Source organism: Hyla sarda, chromosome 2 (assembly GCF_029499605.1).
Source record: "Hyla sarda isolate aHylSar1 chromosome 2, aHylSar1.hap1, whole genome shotgun sequence".
NCBI lineage: Eukaryota > Metazoa > Chordata > Amphibia > Anura > Hylidae > Hyla > Hyla sarda.
In genome coordinates this window covers 412,624,740-412,639,083 of record NC_079190.1, presented here as the reverse complement: position 1 = coordinate 412,639,083, position 14,344 = coordinate 412,624,740, and the positions used below count along the sequence as shown (strand labels likewise).

Genomic DNA, 14,344 nt, shown 5'->3' with positions numbered 1-14,344 from the left:
TTTACACCTCAAATGTACATAGTGCGCTCTCATTTCTGAACCATGTTATGCGCCCGCAGAGCATTTTACACCCACATATGGAGTATTTCCGTACTCAGGAGAAATTGCGTTACAAATTTCGGGGGCCTTTTTTTCCTATTACCGCTTGTGAAAATTCAAAGTATGCGGCAACACCAGCATAGTGTAACATTTTTTTTTTTTTTACGCTAACATGCTGGTGTGGACCCCAACTTAACCTTTTCATAAGGGGTAAGAGGAGAAAATTTGTAACACAAATTCTCCCGAGTGCGTAAACTGTTGCCTTGAAATACGACAGGGCTCCAAAGCGAGAGAGCGCCATGCACATTTGAGGCCTATTTTGGGGATTTGCATCCACCACCAAAATACACTACAGCAGTGTTTCCAAACAGGGTGTCTCCAGCTGTTGCAAAACGCCCAGCATGCCTTGACAGTCAGTGGCTGTGTGGCAATAGTGAGAGTTTTGTTTTTCAACAGCTGGAGGCTCTGTTTTGGAAACAGCACCGTCCAAGATGTTTTTTTTTTATGGTGGGGGGGGGGGACTTTGTAAGGGTGTGTATATGTAGTGTTTTACTTTTTATTTTGTGTAGTGTAGTGTTTTTAGGGTACAATTACACGGGCGGGGGGTTACACTGAGTTTCTCGCAGGGAATTTGAGCAGCGGCGGAAAATTTGCTGTATGTCAAACTTGCTGCAGAAAACTCGCTGTAAACCCCCTCCCTTGTGAATTTACCCTGTACATTCACATGGGGGGGAGGGGGACCTCCAGCTGTTGAAAACTACAATTCCCAGCATGCACTAACAGACCATACATGCTGGGAGTTGTAGTTATGCAACAGCTGGAGGAACACTGCTACAACTCCCAGCATGCCCTTTGGTAGTCTGTGCATGCTGGTTGTGCAACACAGAGTTTGTTACTTAACTCAGTGTTTTGCAACCAATGTGCCTCCAGCTGTTGCAAAACTACAACTCCTAGCATGTACAGCATCTCAGTGCATGCTGGGAGTTGTAGTTTTGCAACAGCTGGAGGCACACTGGTTGCGAAACACTGAGTTAGGACACAAACTCTGTTTCACAACCAGTGTGCCTCCAGCTGTTGCAAAACTGCAACACTCAGCATGCATTGACAGTCGAAGGGCATGCTGAGAGTTGTAGTTTTGCAACAGCTGGAGGAACACTGCTACAACTCCCAGCATGCCCTTTGGTAGTCTGTGCATGCTGGGAGTTGTAGTTATGATGCAACAGCTGGATGCACACTTTTTCATAGAACAAATGTCCCTCCATCTCTACAACCCCCAGCATGCACAGACTACCAATGGGCATACTGGGATTTGTAGTTGGAACTCCAGCTGTTGCAAAACTACAACTCCCAGCATGCCCTTTGGCCTCAGCAGGAAGTGAACAGGCCTCACCTCTTGCTGTATCCTCCCGCTGGGACAGCCACCGCTGCTTCTGAGGGGACCCCCACTGGACCAGGGAGAGGTAAGAGACTCCCGTTGGCCCTGATTGCTGCCCCGATCGTCGCCCTGATCACCGCCCAGCAGGTCAGTGATTGGTCGGTCGTTCCGTTCCGATCAATCACGTGATCATGAGGTCGCACGCGTGCCACCTCACGCCTGCTGGGTAAGGGTGAATGGGGCTGTCTTGGACAGCCTCATTCACCCTTTTTTTTGTACTGCGTTACCGGGTCACCAGAGACCCAGAATTGTCGCAATTTGCCAGTCTGAATTGACCTGCGACATGGGGGGTCTCAGGACCAGCAGTCATCCCGATCCGGTCCCCACCTGGTGCGCGGCGGGGACCGAAATTCCCACGGGCGTACAGGTACACCCTGGGTTCTTAAGTGGTTAAAGGGGTACTCTGGTGGAAAACATTTTTTTTTTTAAATAAACTGGTGCCAGACAGTTAAACAGATTTGTACATTACTTCTGTTTAAAAATCTTTATCCTTACAGTACTTATCAGCTGCTGTATACTACAGAGGAAATTATTTTCTTTTTTAATTTATTTTCTGACTGACCACAGTGCTCTCTGATGACACCTCTGTCCATGTCAGGAACTGTCCAGAGCAGGAGCAAATCCTCATAGTAAACCTACCCTGTTCTGGACAGTTCCTGACATGGACAGAGGTGTCAGCAGAGAGCACTGTGGTCAGACAGAATGAAAATTCTAAAGAAAAGAAAAGAACTTCCTCTGTAGTATACAGCATCTGTTGAGTACTGGAAGGATTTTTTTAATAGATGTAATTTATAAATCTGTTTCACTTTCTGGCACCAGTTGATTAAAAAAATAATGTTTTCCACCGGAGTAGCCCTTTAATGTTTTGCCAAGATGTACAACATAGAAAATGTTTTTTGAGTCTGACAGTGCCCATTTAAGGGTACGAAAATGTCATATTTATGTGTAGATAATACTCATCTCTAGATGTTTCTCTATTAGCCAAAGAGAACAGACACTTTAAAATGCTGCTACTGGATGTCACTAACAAATGGAACATATTATTAATCAAAGGTCTCCTCCTCAATGGTGTCATCCTTATTATCATGAATGCGGAATATTATTATTCCAAAATTCTACAAAAGGATGGACTGACTCTCTGCTGGGTATATCTTAAAGGGGTACTCCCTAGTAAATCATTTTTTAAATCAACTGGTGCCAGAAAGTTAAACAGATTTGTAAATCACTTCTATTAAAAAATCTTAATCCTTCCAGTACTTTTTAGGGACTGTATACTGAAGAGAAATTAAAAAAATAAATGCATTTCCTCTGATGTCACGACCACAGTGCTCTCTGCTGACATCTCTGTCCATTTTAGGAACTGTCCAGAGCAGGAGAAAATCCCCATAGCAAACATATGCTGCTCTGGACAGTTCATGAAATGGACAGCAGAGGTCAGCAGAGAGCAGTGTTTTCATGACATCAGAGGAAATGCATTTATTTTTTGGATTTCTCTTTTGTATACAGCCCCTAAAAAGTACTGGAAGGACTAAGATTTTTTAATAGAAGTGATTTACAAATCTGTTTAACTTTCTGGCACCGGTTGATTTAAAAAAAAAAAAGTTTTACATGGGAGTACCCCTTTAAAGCTAAAAAGATTGCTTCCGATTGTTTATTACAGCACACTAAATGTATGCACAATTTTTTCACTATTTTTTGCTATTCCAAGATCCTAAAACTACAAAATAAGTAGCTGCAATATCTGTTTCCATATAGCGACTACAAGCAGGATTTGGATCCCCTCACACAATAAGATTATAAGCCTCATGGGCCATTGACTTATACTACATTTAATGCTGTGCACCTGATTCTGCAGACTAAATGTTCTGTTGAGGGTTTCTATGTTGATAAAAAAAAAAAGTACAGAAAGTGAAAGTCAGGATGACTTTCCACAGCCGCACAATCAAAACAATACACATTTACCAGACATTTTCTTAGCCCATGACACATAAAAGTTGTTGAATTAAAAGTACATTTTAAAGGGGTACTCCACTGCTCAGCGTTTGGAACAAAGTGTTCAGAATGCTGGAGCCAGCGCCGGGAGCTCGTGATGTCATAGACCAGCCCCCTCATGAAGTCACGCCCCACACCTTCAATGCAAGTCTATGGGAGGGGTGGTGACGGCAGGCTTAGTGTGATGATGTGACTTTATCATGGGCAGCCCGCAGCATAAGCCCTGTGATGTTGTGCTACAGGACAGAAACAGAAAGTCCTGTTTACAGCTGGACTCCCTGCTCCTTTTACAATACTCCCTGCTCCTTTACAATACTAAATGGTGATGCTACATTGTACACATAGTGAGTACGTTAAAAAGTGGCACCCTTTTGAAAGTTCTGCCTTGGTCCAATGAACTCTACAGGACCCATTGCAGCACTGCTACTTGGAGAGATGCAAAACTTACAGGTGTCTTTAAGTTCCCATCTGGAGTTCTTCCTTAAAGGGCCACCCAGAAAATTGCTAATTTCTTACAAAAACAGCACCACACCTGTCCTCAGGTTTTGTGTGGTATTACCACTTGCCTCTATTCACGTCAATGGAACTAAGCTGCAATACCACACACAACCATGCTGTGTTTTTTTTATTTTTTTTTATTAAGAAATCTGCTCTGTTTTTCTAATTCTGAATAACCCCTTTAAGCTGGTAATAGTATTGCAATTTTGATTAAAAATGGATGAAAAATTCCATTAGCATTGTATCTCATTAAAGTATTAACAACCTCAAAATATACATAATTATTACATACTAAAAGCATGAATAATTCAATAAAATTTAAAATTGAGTATATTGAAGATCATTTTGTTGGTACTTTATTGTGGCTCTGTGCAACTTAAAACATTTATAGGGCTGTAATAATGCTACTTGAAAGAAATGTAACAGTTTTGCAGCACTTTACAATTCAGTGGGTTTATGTACAAACAAATTAGACTACAGAGTAATGTAGAAATAGTTCAAACATTAGGAGTAAGGTCACTGTAATGGATGAAATAAGGGCTAAATGTACATGTTTTGTACCACTATTTATTCAATAAAACTAACACAAAATACAAAAACAAGGGTAGACATATAGCTGCATGAGCCAGTTGCTCAGACAGTATCTTTGGATACACAACAGGGGCATATTTATAGGTGGTGCAGAGGAAGCAGTCGCCCTGGTGCCTCAGGGGCTCCCAAAGCACATCTGAACTGTAAGAAGTCAGTATTTTTTATTGGGACACGGGGCACTGTTGCAGACTTTGCATTAGGGCCCAGAAGCTACAAGTTATACATCTAATGCACAGGGTAGAGGCATGAAGTGCACAAGTCCATGAGCGTGGCCCCCACTATTAAATACACTGGTACTAAGGATTGGATTTATTTTGGGGAAGGGGAGCTAAATGAAAAATAGTTATATTATGGAGTCTGAAAAACCTGCCTATAAAAATTGCCCCTATTAAAAAGTGCACTAAGTAGAACCTCCTACATGACTACTAGGCACAGAATAAGAACAGATTTACAGATTACACTGCACAAAAATCCCATACACAAAAATCACCTTCTTTAAAGTAGATGGCCACTGGCCCTTTAAGATGCAGAGAGAGAACACACGTTCATTAAATGGACAAAGCCAAGAAAATCAGACAGTAATCTAAGCAAAGAGGAGCATGGATGGAAAAACATGGAGCAAAGAGCACCCTATGGCCAGAGGGCACGGACTGTTCACATTATGTTAAGAATACCAATGGATTAGTATTTTTGGGCCCAGAAAATTGAATCTTTAGCTTTCCCAGGGAAATGTAGGGTTTGTTTTTGGCCCAAATTTTGGTGCTAAACAAAGTACCGTGCACAGCAAAGTATATTTAAAACCCAGCAAAAGATACCAGGAAAGATTCTATTTATTCTCCCCACTGTATCAACCTATTAATCTTTTGGCCTTTACAAGCCAAAAATTTTAATAAACTAAATACCCATGTATGACCATACCCCCTGGACATGGAATTGTGCTTGATCGGGTTGGAAAATTTCCTTAGCTGACTGAGGGTTGTCAAAAATCTAAATATATACATCACATGCACAAAATATAAAGCATTTTGTCATGCACAGCTATTCTGGCAGGAATAGATATTGTAGAATGAATAACCTTTGATGACTAAGAATAGTGTGAGCGTCTTATTTAAGTAACATAATGTACTGAAATAGCTAGAGAACTGAGAGATTTAAACGGTAAGTAAGAACTGAGAAAAAAGCATTACACTGTCATGGTTATAATGTCTGCCCTGTCTTAAAGCACAGGCAGTTATCCCATGAGTATAAGTAACAATTATATGGAATACAGTATTGGAATAGTTGACATGATAATTCTAAAAATAATCAATATTTATTATTTGGGCTTTGTTTTGTATTTAGCATTTCCACCTTCTAAGATCTATAGATTTAAATGTTTCAATCAAAAGAGCTGCATGAGAACTTTTGTTTAGTTGAATAAGTTGTATTTACAAATGACACCCTCTACACCTCTACACCAGTGTTTCCCAACCAGTATTCCTTATAAAACAACAACTCTCAGCATGCATGGGCAGGCATTGGCTGTCCATTGTAAGGCTTGCCCCTTTAATTTAAGCCACACTCTCCTCCCTGGGAAGAGCACCCATAAAATGCATAAAGCAGTGTGTACTCAAATAGGAAGCCAAGATTTGTTACTAAACTACAACCTTCGGCATTCTCAGACTGCCTTAAACTCCATTTAGGAAGACAATGCCTGTAAGGGTCTGTACACAATATACATTTTTAACAAAAAAGGCATACTTAAAAACCATAAAGTGAACAGACCCATATTAACAACTTATGTTCCTCTCTGTGATCTTCTGGTGTAGCTTTGCCTCTTGTGATGTCTTTAACATAGGCAGAGGCTGTCACAGGAACCAGGAGGGTAAATGATCAATTTTTATAGCTGTATAGTGTATACCCCCTCCAAGAAGTTAACTAGCACTGCTATATACAGATGGCTGCTTTACCGTATTACCAGATTTACGCAATACAAACCTGGCAATGTCCTGAAGATCGGGTCGAAACCGAATTGGCCAGGCTCAGCTCTCTTATCTCTCGCCTTAAGTAGAAATGTCCAAAACTCCTAATAAATAGGGCAAAAGTCATTTAACCTCTTGGGGACGCAGGGCGTATGCATACGCCCTGCATCCCCGATCCTTAAGGACTCAGGGCATACCTGTACACCCTGAGCCCAGTCCCGGTGTTTAAAACGGGGTCACGCCGTGACTCCGCATCACATGGGGTCGGTCCCGGCTGCTAGTCATCGCCGGGAGCCTGAGCTAACAGCGCGCAGCACCGATCGTTGCGCCGCGCGCTATTAACCCTTCAGACGCGGCGGTCAAAGTTGACCGCCGCATCTGAAAGTGAAACTAAACGCTTCCCGGCAGCTCAGTGGGGCTGATCGGGACATCGCGATAAAATCGCGATGTTACGATCAGCTGGGACGCAGGCGGAGGTCTCCTTACCTCTCTCCACGGCATCCAATCGGGGTTTGATTGCTCCAAGCCAGAGCTACAGGCTTGAGCAATCGAGCCCATATCTCACTGATCCGTGCAAAGCTATGGCTTTGCAGGGATCAGCATAAGAGATCAGTGTGTGCAGTGTTATAGGTCCCTATGGGAGCTATAACACTGCAAAAAAAAGTGAAAAAAAAAGTTAACAAAGGTCATTTAACCCCTACCCTAATAAAAGTTTGACTCACCCCCCATTTCCCATTAAAAAATAAATAAATAAATAAACATATGTGGTATCGCCGCTTGTGGAAATGTCCAAACTATAAAAATATATTGTTAATTAAATCGCACGCTCAATGGCGTACGCGCAAAAAAATGTAAAAGTCCATAATAGTGTATTTTGGTCGCTTTTTATATAATGAAAAAATGAATAAAAAGCGATCAAAAAGTCCGATCAATACAAAAATGGTACCGATAAAAACTTCAGAACACAGCACAAAAAATTAGCCCTCATATCGGCCCGTATGCAGAAAAATAAAAAAGGTATAGGGGTTAGAAGATGAGAAGTTTTAACAAAGAAATTTTCCTGCATGTAGTTATGATTTTTTTCCGAAGTATGACAAAATACAACCTATATAAGTAGGGTATCATTTTAACCATATGGACTTACAGAATAAAGATAAGGTGTTATTGTTATCGAAATATGCACTGCGTAGAAACGGAAGCCCCCAAAAGTTACAAAATGACATTTTTTCTTCAATTTTGTCGCACAATTAATTTTTTTTTCGTTTTGCCGTGGATTTTTGGGTAAAATGACTAATGTCACTACAAAGTAGAATTGGTGGCGCAAAAATTTTATGTGCAAAATTGAAAGCGTTATGATTTTTAGAAGGTGATGAGGAAAAAATGAAAATGCAAAAACGGAAAAACGCTGAGTCCTTAAGGTGAAAATAGGCTGAGTCCCTAAGGGGTTAAGGCTCTTTTCACACCACATTTTTCTGTTTCTATCATACATATATCTTAATAGCATAAAGATCTTTGTGATATATCCGTTTAACTGTATATCTTGTTTTCCATCTATATCCAGTGAAATTGTGCTGGGTGGCAGACAATTTGATTTGTTTTTTCCTATTTGCTTAATGCATTTTTATTTTCATTGCACAAGTGAGGTAAAAATCTGCCCCACTATGCCCAAAATTGCCGAAATGGGAAGAAGTAAAATAATACAGTGTCACAACGTATTGGTACCCTCCTAATTAAAGCAAAGATATTATTTTATTTGATTTTAATTGTTATACATCAGAGTCGCCATGAAGCTGTGGTTACAGAGTGTGGTTTTTTCATGTTTTGGATGCACTTTTCTTGTGATTTTACGGTCAAAAATGCAATCATGGACAAATAGTAACCTTTTTGTCTAGATGTTGTCAAAATCTCAGCATTATTGCAGGAAAGATGGTAAAAAAATAATTAAAGAATATGATGAGGACTATTCCCATCATCATCAAGATTACTTATATGCTTTTGATTTTTTTACGAGAATGCTCATTCATCTCATAGCTTTATTTTACATTCATCTCATAGCTTTATTTTACACTAAATACACTAAATAATGATAATAATAATTATCATAAAAAGTCAAGTGCATGTCTTTATGGAAGAAGATTGTGTAAATTGCAGCCAATATACTGCATTTGATGTGAATATTTCTCTTTTTAGATGCACTGAGTTTTTGAGTTGTTCTCTGAGCTGAGTTTTTTTAGTTGTACTCTGCCAAGACAAATTTAGGCATCACACAATAGGATACTCTCTTTTTATTCTTTTTTCTCAACATGCAACAGATGCCTTATAAATGTAGTATGTATTTAGTTAGAATGTGCCAAGTACATCTGTTCACAAGTGGCTTTTAGTCAACAATAAGGGACATTGTGGTGCCAAACTGTGACTCAAAATAAATCAAATTGTAAGGGTAGATACCAGCTGGCTTAAATCTGTAGATGCTGAAATCTAAGAACTAAAGAACAGAGGCTCGAACCCAGAAACATTTACGAAGACATATACCATTTTAGATAGAGTTACATTAATGGAATTTATTTGAACAAACTAGTCATAAAATAATATGTAACAATAGTACATACATCTTAAGATGAATGCTAAAAGATATAATGCTCAACTATTTTGCCTTCACTTCTTCCTACTGTCAGGAAAATGTTAGAAATCTTCCTACACATAAAAATGGTCAGTCACTATAATTGGTGGGGTCAGGTGACCTTCACCTACTGTTGTGGACATTTTGAATAAAACACAATACCCATATAGCTGAACATGTACAGAACATTGTTATACTTAGAAAGTGAAAAAGAAATATCTATAATAGGGAAATAACTTGCATTTATTAACACAGTTTGAGGCTGTATTCACTTTAAGTTTGCAGCCTACGGCTGCCGGGTCCGGCTGGGATGCGGGAGCGCCCGTTTTTTAAAATTCCCAGCTGGATGCAGCAGCTGTAGGCTGCAAACGTAATGTGAATGCAGCCTCAAACTGTCTTAATAAATGCACAGCTTCTCATTCACTTTATTGAGCCGACCGGAGTCAGATAGACGGTTTTGTCACAAAACAGTATATGGGGCAAAAATCAGCCGACCTAATTCCCTATCTGACTCCGGTCGGCTCATTCAAATGAATGAGATAGGGCCCGGCTGGGATACAGGAGCGCCTGGTTTTCCCATCCCCCATCCCCGTATGGGAAAAACGTGGTGTGATCTCAGCCTGATATCTCTATGGGCTGAGTAATCACAATCTGACCCACAAAGAAAATATTGGAAGCCAAATGTCAGATGCAAAGTTCTATTTTTATTGACAGTGGGAAACATTTCTGTGCACTGTGGGGGAGATTTATCAAAACCTCTGCGGAGGAAAAGTGGTGCAGTTGCCCATAGCAACCCATCAGTTTGCTTCTTTCATTTTGCAGAGGCCTTGTGAAAATGAAAGAAGCAATATGATTGGTTGCTATGGGCAACTGCACCCCCTTCCTCTGAACAGGTTTTAATAAATATCCCCCTATGTGTTTGTCAGTGTAATGCCAACTTAGCCACTTTTACTATACTGATCAATAGAGGAACAACTTGCAGCTCACAACATCATTGAAAGGAAATATTCATGACCAACATGGATGTGTTGTGGCTGAAAATGGTTTAATTTCATTGTGTTTGGCTGTGTTCTAGAGATACTGTGGCTGGCAAGCTTCTGAAGGCACTGTGGTCCATCCTGGTGTAGATGCACTCTATGAGGGAGATTTATCAAAACCTGTGCAGAGGAAGAGTGGTGCAGTTGCCCATAGCAACCAATCAGATTGCTTCTTTCATTTTCCACAGGCCTCTTTAGAGGCCTGTGGAAAATGAAAGAAGCAATCTGATTGGTTGCTATGGGCAACTGCACCACTCTTCCTCTGCACAGGTTTTGATAAATCTCCCCCTATATGTGTTATAGATAATTCAGAATATATTATAGCTGGATCCAATCATCAAGTGTGATCTTTTAATGACAACCTTTCACTTACGCCTCAATTGTGTTAGCAAAAAAATGTTCTGCATAATAATAGCCATAGGGCAAATACAATGAGCAATTTTTGAAAGTTAGATAGATGTTTTTCAGTAGGCCTTTTGATTTGTTTCTTTCTATTTTCAGTCCTTAGTACAGACATAATAATATCATACGGCTGAGATTCTTGCACTGTTATGTTTGGACAATGGACATGACATTTCGGAGGACTTGCGCACTTTACCTTTTGTATGAAAATACAAGAAAACAAATAAGGTCTACAGAAATTTGTGAGTACATTATTCATGTCTTTATTGTATTGGTCCCATAGGTATTACTTGAAGTTCATTCAGAGTTGGATAAAGCCCTGACCAAGAGACTTGTTATCAGCTTTTTAGACAGCAGCGATTCCACACTTCTGTTATTTAGTTTGAAACATCAGATATATCCACCATTCCTTAAGTTTAGTTAAGAAATATAATTTCTTATAAAATCCTTTCAATACACTATCAGGGCATGCTATTATAACACTAAAGAGACTTAATTTACATAGTCACTGGGTATCCACTCATAAAGAAACACATAAGGAGATAAATAAAACTGTATATTTCTTAGCAAGTGAAAACTTAAACCAGATAGTCCGGAAAATTACCTGATTTATAACAGTGACTCTGGTGCATCTTAAAGGGTATTCCAGCTTTAAACATCTTATCCCCTACCCAAAGGATAGGGGATGAGATGTATGATCGCAGGGCTCCCGCTGCTGGGGACTACCGCAATCTCGGTGCAGCCCCTGACATTCTGTGCTGAGCGCTGCCTCAGAGACAGGGATGTGACGTCAAGGCCACACACCCTAGTGAGGTCACACCACGCCCCTCCATTAGATGTATAAAGCCGGAACACCCCTTTAAGACTGTCTAGTCTAAGTTTGCACCACCTATTTGCTGGCTTTGTTTTATGTCAAAATTTGGTGGCAAAATTTGGGGCATTTTTGGTGCATCTGAGCCTCTCCTTTTTTTTTAATAAAAGACAGCAAAGACAGATATTACCTCAATTAATCTTTAGCAATATTGTTATGTAATGTGACACCATATCATACTGGTTCCATCACCACTATTTCTGTTTCTTCCCAATGTGTTCATCTTCTGCATAAGGTTCCTGTCCAATTGGTATATCCAATTAATCGACCCTGTCTAAACCTTATTCAGGGCAAAGTAAATCTGATAAGTGGAAAAATGGTGTCAAGGGCCACAGACAATGTGTCAGTCTATTTGTGTTTTCTTAGATGTTCTGTGTAGCAAACTATTTAGTGTGTCATTTTGCTACAATATTTTTTTTATAGGCGCATGACATTTCACCTTTTTTTCTCTCACGGGGTTTATTATGACAGACATGTATTATGATTCCCTGAGACTTGCAGCTAGATAATTATGCCCTAGGTCCACCTCAGTAGTTCCTGCTACCATCAGTTATTGTTCATTGTTGCACATCATAACATGACTATCTTGATGGAAGAGCGTAGGTTATTTAAAAAAAAAAAAAACAAACAAAAAAAACATTGGTGATGAAATAGGTTGCATTGCGTTTTAGAATTTCTTACTAAAATCCTGAGAAAGTACATGAGTTATTTGGTGCTGATATCATGCAGAACTTTGCTATGCACTCAATTAAATGCATAAAAATCTATCTAAGTAAAAGTGAGTATAGACACAAGTCACCTAGCCAAAAATCCATGTACACAAAACAAAGGATGAATGGCTACCAGTCTAATGTTTACCAAATACATGAAACTGTATGCTTATACAATTACATATTATTCCCATTGTCAAAATACGAAAAAACTAAAAAAAAAAAAAAAAAAAAAAAAAAAAAAACAGGCATACTTAGCCTTGTCAAGACCAATGGGGCCCATTAACACAATGAATGATGCCACTGCCCCCAGCCCAAAAAGCAGAACAAAAAAAAACAGTTGCTGCTTCCCCAGTGAACTATGGCACTGCACCTCTAATAACCTGCCTTATTAGTGAACTGGGCCATTGTACCTCTAATGAACTTTACTACTGCCCTCTAATGAACTGTGCCAAAGTCCCTTTATGAAGTGTGTCCCTATGCCTCTGAATAACCTGTGCCGCTGTGACCTCCTAATGAACTGTGCCACTGATACAAATGAACTGTGCCGCTGCCCTTTAACCCCTGAAGGACGCAGGTTTTTCTGTTTTTGCATTTTCATCTTTTCCTCATCACCTTCTAAAAAATCATAACCCTTTCAATTTTGCACCTACAGACCCATATGAGGGCTTATTTTTTGCGCCACCAGTTGTACTTTATAATAACATCAATCATTTCACCAAAAAATTTACGGTGAAACCAGATAAAAAATTGTGGGCAAAATTGAAAAAAATGCCATTTTGTAACTTTTGGGGTCTTCCGATTCTATGCAGTGCACTTTTTGGTAAACATTACACCATATCTTTATTCTGTAGGTCCATACGGTTACAAAGATACCTAATTTTTATAGGTTTTGTTTTATTTTACTACTACTAAAATTATAACTACAGGCACCAAAATAAGTATGTGTAAAATTGTCATCTTCTGACCCCTATAACTTTTTTATCTTTCCGTATACGGGGATATATGGGACAAATTTTTTGCGCCATGATCTGAAGTTTTTATTGGTACCATTTTTGTTTTGATGGGACTTTTTGTTCGCTTTTTATTATTTTTTTTAGGTTTTACAAAGTGACCAAAAATAGACTTTGGAATCTCTCTGGAAGCTCTTTATACATCAATCAGACACACAGATGGACTGGCGGCCACCCAATTTTACCTAATGATGTCGGATCTAGACCCAGAACTGAGTGAGTTCATTTTACAACTTCTTCAGTTTGCATTAATGCATAACTTTTTTTCTGTTCAGGGATGTGGTCTTCCTACAGCTCCAGGGAACGGCGATGGGGGCGTCTTGTGCACCCTCATACGCCAATCTATTCCTGGGGCTGTGGGAGAGGACTGTATTCATGACTGAACCTGCTCCTCAGATTGAAAAAGTTCTACAGTGGGGCCGCTATATAGATGACATTCTGTTTGTCTGGCAGGGCACGGTAGAAGAGCTGTCCACATTTATGACCTATCTGAACACCAATGAACTAAACATAAAACTGACTTATAAATGGGGGAGGTCGAAAATGGAGTTTCTGGATGTACTGTTTGATGTTGATCAAGATGGCTATATTTCAACAGATGTGTACCGTAAAAAAACTTCTACCAATACCCTTCTTCACGCTTCTTCTTCTCATCCTCGTTCACTTATCTCCATTATCCCGACAGGTCAGTTTCTGCGGATCCGACGGATTTGCTCGACGGATGAACACTTTGAAAAACAAGCTAATGATCTGTCTCTACGCTTCAGGGAACGGGGATATCAAGAAAGTGATATCACCAGAGGCTATGCACGAGGCAAGGATACATCAAGAGGCAATTTGCTTACTCAGTGCAAGGGGAAAAAGGGAAATGAGCAGGTAAGATTTATATCTGCTTACAATACCAGGTGGCGTCAACTACAAAGAGCCCTGTGCAAGCACTGGCCAATTTAACAAATGGACCCGATATTGTCACATTGTATATCGCATAAACCTTCAATTACTTACCGGAGATAAAAAACCTTAAAGACATGCTGGTCCATAGTCATCACAGAGGACAATCAGTGCAGCGACTATTTGGGTCCAAGGGACCAAAATGGGGTTGTAAACCCTGTGGGGGGTGTGTAGCCTGTCCAAATGTAGAAACCACAAATGAATTTTGGAATTCAAGTACAGAC

At 39.8% G+C, this 14,344-nt stretch overlaps 1 long non-coding RNA gene across 1 annotated transcript in view; it reads left to right on the top strand.

Annotated features, from left to right (window-relative positions):
* Positions 1-10,677: 10,677 nt before the first annotated feature.
* LOC130358014 (uncharacterized) overlaps positions 10,678-14,344 on the top strand; it is a 30,410-nt gene continuing 26,743 nt past the window's right edge. The window contains exon 1 of the long non-coding RNA XR_008889372.1: positions 10,678-10,817. This is a non-coding gene — a long non-coding RNA (uncharacterized LOC130358014). The remainder of the gene's footprint in view (positions 10,818-14,344) is intronic.